Raw genomic sequence first — 10302 nt, 5'->3', positions numbered from 1 at the left:
AGACCAAAGAAAAGACCCCGCTCAGTGCGCGCTCCTGCAAGCAGGGGCAGGGGACGGGAGCAGAGAGGAGCCTGTGTCCCACCGGACACCGCAGCCGGGACAGGAGACGGGAGGCTGCCCGTTAACGGGGCCCTGGAACCCATAACCCCGGCCCCGGTTCGGAGCTCGGAGCCGCGGCCGCGCCGCTAGGGGGCAGGCGAGGGCACGGCCGGCGGAGGGGCTCGACCGGGGGGCAGGAGGGAGGAGGGATGCTCGCAGGGACGCAGGGTGCTAGCAGGAATGCAGGGTGCTAGCAAGGATGCTCAAAGGGATGCAGGATGGTAGCAGGCGTGCAGGGTGCTCAGAGGGATGCAGGATGCTCACAAAGGTGCAGGCTGCTAACATGGATGTAGGGTGCTAGCAGGAGGCTTGAAGGGATGTAGCATGCTAGCAGGGCTGCAAGGTGCTCAAGGGATGTAGGATGCTCACAGAGATGCAGGGTGCTCACAGGGATGCAGGATGCTCAGAGGGATGCAGGATGCTCAGAGGGATGCAAGATACTCACAGAGATACAGGGTGCTAACAGGGACATAGGGTCCTAGCAGGGTGCTTGAAGGGATGCAGGGATGCTAGCAGGGATGCAGGATGCTCAGAGGGATGCAGGGTGCTCAAGGGATGCAGGATGCTCACAAAGATGCAGGGTCCTAGCAGGGATGCAGGGTGCTAGCAGGATGCTCATGGGGATGTAGGATGCTCAGAGGGATGCAGGATGCTCACAGAGATACAGGGTGCTAACAGGGACATAGGGTCCTAGCAGGATGCTTGAAGGGATGTAGAGTGCTAGCAGGGACACAGGGATGCTCAAGGGATGCAAGATGCTCAGGGGGATGCTCAGGAGGTTTAGATTGGATCTTAGGAAAAATTTCTTTACTGAAAGAGTGGCAAAACCCTGGCAGAGGCTGCTCAGGGCAGTGGTGGAGTCTCCATCCTGGAGGGGTTCAAACAGCAGGTAAACACGGCACTTCAGGGCATGGTGTAGTACGCACAGTGTTGTTGGGCTGACAGTTAAGAGTGGAGGATCTTAGAGGTCTTTTCCAACCTTAATGATTCTACGATTCTGTCTTGTTGGGGGATGAGTTGCGGGATCTCACTGGAGCTGGAAGCCAGGGCCAGCCCAGGCTGCACCACGCTCACAGAGGTGCTGGGCTGAGCCAGCATCTCCCTGAGCCAGCAACACCCGGGCAATAGTCCTCCAGGAAAAGAGCATGTTGCTGTGCTGAGGGATCTCTGTGCTATCAGTAAGGGAGTGAGAAAGCCCAGGGAAAGCCAAGCTTCTGATGAGAAAGTCTGAATTAAAGCCACCTGTGAGCATCTATTAGGAAAAAAAAAACCAACTTGGCAAAAGGTGATGTTTAAATAAGGGTCAGGATAACAGAAGCCTCACCTACAACACCGAGAGGGACCTCAGGGACAGCCAGAACACACCGATTCCTGAAGCATGGTGCCTTTCAGCAGCACCGCTTGAGAAACGGATGCTGCTGAGCTTTTGATCTGCTCCGAGTGCAGTCTCACACTTGGACATTAATTTAAACCCTGTTCAAAGGTTTATGGAAAAAATGGAGTGGAAGGGAGCGGGGGTTTAAACAGCCCCTTGCAGCCCCCTCCCTGCCTGCAGGGAAACATCCTGCCCAGCAGCAGAGGCACAAGGACACTCTGGGGAGAGAAAGTGGGACAGTTTCCCATGTTTATTGATCTGTGTACAAGACAGTGAAGACGTTTAATAGCCGATTACAAAGCACAAATGTTTCACCCCAAAATAACAAAAAGATCATTTAATTGAAGCAGTTAATGGAAAACAACAGGGGGAATAGGAAGCGCTGACCTCTGGGAGACAGACAAATCGAACATCTCGATTGGCATTTATTGTTAACTGTAAAACTATTAATAGTGCCAGGAATGGGTAAAAATATCTTGCTCGAAGCCTACTCTTAGGTTAACAGGCTTCAGCAGCAGAAAATCCACTTGCACCCTCCAAAAGGCTTGCTGGCAACAGCAAAAGCAGAGCAGACCATGAGGTAGATGCTGCTGGGCTCCTGTGGGCTTGGATCAAGGGTGGAGGATGCGACAGGAGCCACTCTGCCAGGGACCCCTTGGGAGCAAGAGCAGGGACCCCAGGAGCACGGGTAGGGACCCCAGGAGTAAGAGCAGGGACCCCAGAAACAAGGACAAGGACCCCAGCGGCATGGGCAGGGACCCGGGTGGGTGGTGGAGAGCTGACGGCTTTGGGAGCTCCTGGGGAGAGGATGTGGGTGCTGCCCATGCTGTGGCAAAGCCCGGCTCCTCAGAGTCACGCAGAGCCTAAGGAGAGCAGCGTTACGAGGCATTCGGCTGAGTCCCCCGCCAAGATCACTGAGAAACTCGTTTGCTGGTGGAAGCAGAGCATGTTTGCCGGGAGCCAGCTGCTAGCGGTGGATGATAAAGAACCCACCTCACTGCAAGGCAAAGCCTTCCTGCGGTTATGACTCTGTTAGAAATCACCACCTATTTCTGATCTAACTGCAAATAGCCCGAGCCTTAAGCAGGGGCAGATAAAACAGCGTATTCCCCCACGGCTGCTGTACCACCCGCGCAGAGCTTGACCCTGCCATTTGCTGGGTGTTCTGCTCCTCGCTCGATTTAGGTGGCTACAGGCTCTTTCACGCAGCCGCTCGGTACAGCAAGATCCTTAGGCAGGCTGCTGTGCACGAAACCCAGCAACTGCAGACACCTTTAATGGAATTGAATATCATCAGTACAGACTATTCCCAAGTTTCTTGCTGTTCCTCTCCCTATTTGCACCCTCCTGGGTTTACCAGCCCCTTGCCAATGAACAAAACCCACCCTGCATCCGCGAGCAAGTGGCTGAGGAAAGGAAATTCCACGAAAGTCACACAAACATCCCGACGACAGAACATGCAGCTCCCCAGGGTCCGGCTTGGACGAACTGTGCAAGCAGCAAAATAAAGATCGTAGCAGCGACAGCCTCGGCAAAAATGTAGGAAGCAAAATGTACTAGGAGGCATCGTGCTGCCTGGGACAGGGACAGGCGACTGTGGAGTATTTGGAAAAGAACAATTACATCAGAACATGACTTTGATTTCGGAGCCTGCTGAAGAGCCGGGAAGTATCGTCATCCCGGGGTCGAGCCAGCCTCGTTCACAGCTGGGTCCTACAGGTCCGAGCGGTGAAAAAGGCAAGACTGGAACAGCCTTTCCCACCTTGGCACATGCAGACCCCAGGTCGCTCCCAGGCCGGAGAGGAGCACATCTGATGTGAGATCACCTTTGCTATTAAGATGCTTCACACCCTACAAAGGTTTGTCCTCTGCGCAGCAGCACACGGCATCCCCTGGCTCTGGACATACAGAGAGTCAGAGCCACTTCCCAGCCTGGCTTCCCTGGCTCCTCAGTTCCTGCTTTTCTCCTCCAGGACAAGGACCTGTTTCTTCAGACAGTGACCCTCTCCCTGTTTGGTGTACAACACCCCGGTGTGCTCCTCGTTAGCCCACTCCAAATAACCACAGCGTGGGCTGTGAGTTTCCCAGCAGCTGCTGGTGAACAGTGGGGTCTTGTGGGACCCCAAATCCTGCCCTGGTTGCTCCTCTGGGACAGGAGAAGGAGCGAGGGGAGAGCAACTGGGTAGGGAAGGGAGGCTTTAGCTATAGCTCTTGCTCGTCCCCCTGGGAAAAAGCATCTGATTAAATCAAGATGCAGCATCCAGGGTTGCTATTCAATCCCTATATTATTAGCTTGTCTCATTTTATTAAATCTCCTTTAAGGCTTTTCAAAAGAAGCACGTAATTCACAACATATAATTTTTCCCAGATGAGATATGATGCAGAAGTGGGCTGCTCTGTCGCTGGGGACCTGGGGGGGGGTGGGTTTATTTGTTTCCTTCCCCCACACCCTACTTCTTTTGCAACCCATTTCATGTCTCTTGATTCCTTTTAGCATTTGGGATTTGATTAACAGAGAATTTGAAAGCCTGAGACATGTCTCAAATCCCCAGTTCCTTGAGTCATTCAGGCGAGGGGTGGCGAGAGTTCTGTTGGAGATGCCAACCTTGTGCCTGGTGCGACACAGCTCCTGGAGCTCATGGTCTCCAGACCTCCTGCATCCTTGTTCCTTCTCCCATCTCCCATACTTTGGTGCTGCAATAAACTCACTGAAAACCCATGGATGGGGCTGAACGCCTCCGTATCGCTTCTTTCCTTAATGGCAGCACAAACATGCATCAGATGGCCAAGAACATGGCAAGAACTGGGATTTTGGTGGCACCACTCCGCAGGGCTTGGCTTCGCCACCTGGCCTCGTGATGCCCCACTCTCCTGCCATGGAAACATCTCTGAGTGCACCGAGGTGGCATGAAATCATTGACATCCATGCAGCACAGCTGGATCAAGAGCTCCATACAGAGCAGAACTGGGATTCCTCAAGCCAGGAGCACCCTAGGAATCCCCTGCTCCCAGCTTCCATCCCGTTTCTCACCATTCTTTTGCCTGCAGTTTGCCTGCAGCATCCTGCCAGCATCTGGCATGGACAAAGGCGTTTGCATGTCCTGGACATGTTCCCAAACTCCGGCACCTTCTGCTCCCTTCCAAAGAGTGGCAGTGTCCTTGGGATTAGAGAGAAATGTCACCTGTAACCGGAGATGGGCAGTGACAAGGCCTGGAATATGGGGCAAGGGAGAGAGGGAGGCTCGGTGACCCCAGCAGACGTCTTGCTACAGATTTCAGGAGGGTTCCCATGGAAATAACGACAGCTGCCGGGGTTATAGGACAAAAAGAAAAGCCCAAGAGGAGGCAGGGATCTGGCTGGGCAGTGACAGGGTGGAGCTGGCAGAGGGATGCACAGTTGGTGCCGAGGGCTCAGAGCCTGAAGGTGTTTTGTGTCTGAGTCCCGCATCTGCCCTCGCTGCTCTGGGCTCTGGAGGGGGCTGAGGCCAGCACAGGGCTGGAGGCGTTGGGGTTGCGCTGGGTGAGGGCTGAGCCCCGCTTGGTGCCCAAATCAAGGACCCTCAAGGCTCCTGCAGATGCTCAACCCTGGCGCAGCCGCAGAGCAGAACTGCAGGCAGAGTCCAGCCCCGACTGCTTCTTCTTGGGAGGTTCTGGCAGCTCTGCCTCCCTCCTGCGACCCCCATTCAGAGAGGAGCTGCGCTCGGTAAACAGTTCCCCTCCGAAGAAAACGCAACATGGAAAAAGCAGCACATTCCTGTGATTCTTTTTTGGAAATAAGATCCAAGGAGGATGTGGTGCAGCGTAGCCAGCTCACCGCGCTGGCCTGGGGCGGCTTTTCAGTGTGCAAACTAAAGCAAACAGCCTCGTAACTTGTTCTCTGGCTCGTGGCGGGAGCTCCGTGCGTAACGGCCCCTGGCGCGGAGGGCAGAGGTGGGCTGGGGTGGGCTGGTGTTTCCGTGCTGTCCCTGGCAGGGGTGTTGGAAAGGGCAGGGCAATGACAGGCACGGAGCGCTGCTGCTCTCCTGGCCCTGGGGGTCATTTTGAAGCATCCCCTGGGCACTCATGAGATGAGGGCTGCCCGCATCCACAGACCCCAAGGCCTGCCAGCAGTGCCCTTGTGGCTCAACCACGGCTCTGCTCAGGTGAGAGGGATCCTGGTCCTGTCCCAAGCACTGGTTTGGGCTTCAACACTGGTGGTTTCCCACCTGGAAACAGCTTCCCACCAGGGCATTTTTCCCATTGCATTTCTTTGCAATCGTTTAAAGCCCAGACTGCTTTATCCCAGCAGATCACAGAATCATAGAATAGTTCGGGTTGGAAGGGACCTTAAAGATCATCTAGTTCCAACCCCCCCTTCCATGGGCAGGGACATCCCATTGGATCCCAAAACCCCATCCAACCTGGCTTTGAACACCTCCCGGGATGGGGCAGCCACAGCTTCCCTGGGCAACCTGTGCCAGTGTCTCACCACTCTCACGGCGAAGACAGAAGAGACAGCTTTATTCTCCTGTAAAAATGAGTCTTGTCATGTCCCCTGTCTGTGTTCTCTGGATTAAGGGTCCCTGACAAAGCAATCGGTGCCCAAACTGCCTCTGAAAGAACCTGCACTGCCTGCGCTCCAAGCTCATCTTTGCTTTTGCAAAGCCCACCTGCCCTACCCACCGAACGGCCGTGCTGAGGTCCGATGTCGGCATCGAGATGGGCGCGGGTGCCATCACAAGAGCCCTGAGCTCCTGTTGCCTTCCGTCTTCCCAAAAGCACAGACTCAGCAAGCCAGGCCTGGCAGGAGCCCAGCGGGAATCGTGACTTCTCCATCATCCCACCAATGCGCCACGAGCTGCCTTGATTGCACCATGTGTTTATTCTCTGTTCCTGGCTAATCGTGTGTGTTAACACACAAGGGCTGGTGGCCGTCCAGCCCCGGGTGAAGGCAGTGCAGCTTTGCTGGGTGAAAACAAACATGGGCATGGGGTTACAGGTGGTCACAATGGAGGACAGGGCCTCTGGGGATGTGTTCCCAGTTCTAGACGTCCCCAACCTCAGGTTGCCCTCAGAGAAAGGACCTCAGGATGTGGCCTCCATCTCCCCAAGTGTCCCTGGATGAAGAATCCCACAAGCGTGGAGCTGGCTTCACATCACGTGCCCATCGCTGGGGATAGTTGGGTTTGTACAGTTGATTCCCCTACCCACAAAAAAACCCATGTGCAGTTTCAGGGAGAGGAGACCCATCCCAGGTGCTACGAAGCTATGAAGCTCCTGGGTGGAGCGTGAGGGTGGGCAGAGTCACTGCTGGGGGCTGCATGGCCGGGCAGAGTGACCTGAGGCAGCGTGGTGTGATGGACTTGGGTGACCTGACCATCCCTGCCAGGCAGGAGTTGTGATTTAACCGATTTCTCCGTTCCCAGTGTTTGTTCTGCAGAAATGTCCCAAACATCAAGGGAGGCGTTTTCCGTGGCATCTGCCCACAGCCTCATGTGTGGCATTTCCCAAGGCCACAAACAACCCCCCTGCCAAGCTCAGGTGAGGCCAGCAAGCCCCACACTGGATTTGGAAGATATGAAGTTATGAAAACAGACTCATGGCCACATCTCCAGGATCCCCACTTGGCGCTCAACACCTCCCTGAGAGCCAGACGGATGCATCCCTCCCTGCCAGTGCAGTGCCAGGGCTGCAACCAGCCAGTCCTGGGGCTGCGACGTGCAGGTTTGTCCTTTGGAAGCAGCAAGAATCCCACATCCTGACCTGGAGGCCGTGAGGTCCATCCCTGCATCAATGCAGGATACGTCCCAGCTGCATCCAGGCGCTGGAAATGGGAATGGGAAATAGCTCTGACACCACTAATGCTTTGTGCTCAGCCTGAAGGTTTCATCCCCACCCTCTATAATCTCAAATTCTTAGAAATATTAGGTAATTTGAGAGGAAACATTTTTTTTCTTAATCCCTCGCTGTTAAACACTATGAAACAACATAAATAATGGTTTCTTGTGTTTTCCTCCCTGCAGCATCAGTGAACTGCACGGCACCGCCAGGAATTGGCCCCAGCCAGGGCCAAATCCCCCCACCCTAAGCAGAAAAGAAGGCTTGGACCCTGTGAGATGAGCTTTGAGCATCACCTGCCATCACCAGCTCCTCAGATTTACTTCAGGGAACAAAGCAGACGCCTCTGAAACATCAAACACCAGCTTTACAGCAGCCAGAACCAGTTCTGTGAAGGCAGCGACTCATTAATCTGCGCTGGCTGCTGCAGGAAGAGCTACTAAAACCAGGGCTACATCTGCCAGAGCCCCAGAAAAACATTTGTGCAATGCAGAGCCGACACAGAACAGCAGGAAAGTAGGAAGGTTGGGTTTAAAATGGCAGATCAAGGGAGCAGAAGTCCACAAAGCCGGTCTCAGCGCAGCACCAAACCTCTGTGCTTTTGGGATGCTGAGAGACCATGAGAGAAAGCAGCTGTGTCTGGGGTTTATGGTGACAGACACTCATCGGGGGCTGCTGAGCCTGACTGGGGATGAGAATGGTACAACTGAGGTCCCCCTGGCCTCGTGGCAGGGACAGGAAAGGCGTACACGGTCCCCAGAATAGGAACAAGACAGCACAAATACAGCTCTGGCTGTGTTCTCGTTAAGAATAATCCTTCCCGAACAAGCACGCGTCTCTTCGTTAAGTACTGATTTCACCTATCAACAAATCTGAATTTATTGACATCAGAGACTTAGAGCCAGGACTGGCAACTCTGACATAAACTGTCTGAATAATGCAATGTATCCTCTCCTTGCTGGTTGCTATGGGTACTGGGCTGTTTTAGCCTCCATCTATAAACATTAACCATGAAGGGGATGTGGAAACTTATCTAAAAATAAAATACTATGCCCAGCTCTTTAAGGGGAAGGTTGTTGAGACAGCAATGAAAAAAAAAAATCCTTGTGTAATGGCTCTGAAGTGGTGAAACACAAGCACAGCGTCCGTGAGCCCGGCTGAAGGAAACAGAGGCTGGATCGAAAAGAAATCAACACTTTTAATTCCTGCCGAGCAGTGTCCAAAGGGTGAATTACAACATGCAAAAGCAAAAGGAAACTGGACCAGTTTGTGGAAGCGACACTGAGAAAAGGGAGGATGTGATGCTGAGATGCGGCACCGTATCCCAGTGCCTGTGTGGGAGCCGGCAGAAGTGCAGCTCCTTTCTCCAGGCTTCACATTGCTTGGTTTTGGTCACTTACAGCTTATTTCTCAAACCATTCTGGGAATCTGTCAACACTGAGCGTGGCTCTGGAGCATCACCTCAGGTGCCTTCCCATTCAGGGCTCTCAGGGACTCACTGAAGCTGGTGGCAGGAGTGGAGGGGCAGATCCGTATTCAGCTGCTGCACAGTGTGGAAGGTAGAAGCAGTCTTTTCCCTCCATCCTACCCACCATCCCTGCAAGGCAGTGAAAAATAATTGGAAGGCACTGGGTGGTGGGGAAGGCAGGAAGGACCCTCACGCGGCCCCTGGGGCTGGGTGGGTATGGAGGGGGCTGGGGCACCGACACAGCCAGGGATGGGCTAGCAGTAGGGTATGGATGGGGATTGACTCTTCCCCTTGGTCTTCTCCCGGTTGGGCTTACCCATGGGATGCCCACCAGTCCTCCATCTCCTGTGGTTTAGGTTGTACATTCACATCTACGTGTTTTTTTTTCAGTCACCTTTCTTGGAGCAAATACTGCAGAGATGCTATAGGGCTCTACACAGGCAGGAAAATACAGCTCTGGGTGGGGAGGTGTCCCTCTCCCAGAAATGAGGGGGGGGGGTATTATTGGCTTTGCAGCAGATTTTGTTGTTGTTGAGTTTATAGTGGTTTTCCCTCTTCCTTCTCCAGCCGTGTTTGAACATCTCAGAGGCTCCTGAGCCCTTTCCGTTGCTTTGCCCAAGCTTCTGTTTGCTTCCTGTGGTTCTTCGGCAGCATCTTCAGATGACCTTCAGGACTAGTGGGAGCTGGTGCCTCCTTATGCTTAGAGTGCGCTTACAAAAGGACCTCCCCACGTCTCCATCATTACTCTGTTTGCCCTCCAGGCTGGGGCTGGCCCTGAATTGCTTTTTCCCTTGCAGATCTCCAATAATCAGTGCAGGAGAAGAGATTGGGAAGTCCCGTGGCTCCCAGAAGAGCATCGCCTTCGTGGCAGGAGCAGCAGTGACCCAGCAATGGAGACAGAGATGCAGGGACAGGGCCTTCCGGCTCCGGCGAGGCCCAGCGAGGAGGTGCCGCCACGCTTGGGCTGTTCCTCTGATTGCTTCTAATACCGCAGAGTGCTCAGTTGGCTCATTAAGGGTTGCTGGGCTAATTAGTAGGATCCATCTCAGTAGGAAAACGGGCAAATCAGACAATGTGGGGACCAGAGAGGCACGCTGTGCCGACGTATCCGAGACACTGCTTCACAAAAGGCAGAGACACAAGAGTCTGTTAGGGACCTCACTGATGTGACAGCATCTTTGGGACAGGGGCTGCCAAAACCCCAGCAGTGCCATGCGCTCATCCAGCCTCTCCAGCTGCCGGTGGGAAGATGCCCCAGGGTGGAATTTAACCCCAGGGAGAGGGGCCTGGGCAGGAACTTAAGCTTTTGTAGAAACCTTTGGCTCCCCAAAAGCAAGCGCGGGCCGAGTTTCTGGGGTGAACCAGTGCAAGCCCATGGACAGAATGCTCCCGACTTCAGGCATGGAGCAGCCTGGAGCAGGGATGCCGGATTTCCCTGCCCTCCTGCACCTTCCCTGCTGCTCACTGGAGCACCTGCCATGGCCAATAGCTGCTTTTTTTCTGTCTGATTTAGACTAAGCTTGGAGCCTTGAAGGTCCCCAGC

General features: G+C 54.1%; 1 protein-coding gene across 3 annotated transcripts in view; it reads right to left on the bottom strand.

Moving 5' to 3' along the window:
* Nucleotides 1–8470: 8470 nt before the first annotated feature.
* Nucleotides 8471–10302, bottom strand: part of PEMT (phosphatidylethanolamine N-methyltransferase) — a 46737-nt gene continuing 44905 nt past the window's right edge. For 2 of the 3 annotated variants that reach the window (XM_054080631.1, XM_054080629.1), the window contains exon 8: nt 8473–9875. The gene's annotated coding sequence lies outside the window, so the exon portion shown is untranslated. Of the gene's footprint in view, nt 9879–10302 lie in introns of all 3 variants that reach the window. The other variant, XM_054080630.1, reaches the window with a different exon arrangement.

This window comes from Cuculus canorus, chromosome 15 (assembly GCF_017976375.1).
Source record: "Cuculus canorus isolate bCucCan1 chromosome 15, bCucCan1.pri, whole genome shotgun sequence".
Lineage (NCBI taxonomy): Eukaryota > Metazoa > Chordata > Aves > Cuculiformes > Cuculidae > Cuculus > Cuculus canorus.
This window is presented reverse-complemented; position numbering and strand designations above follow the sequence as displayed.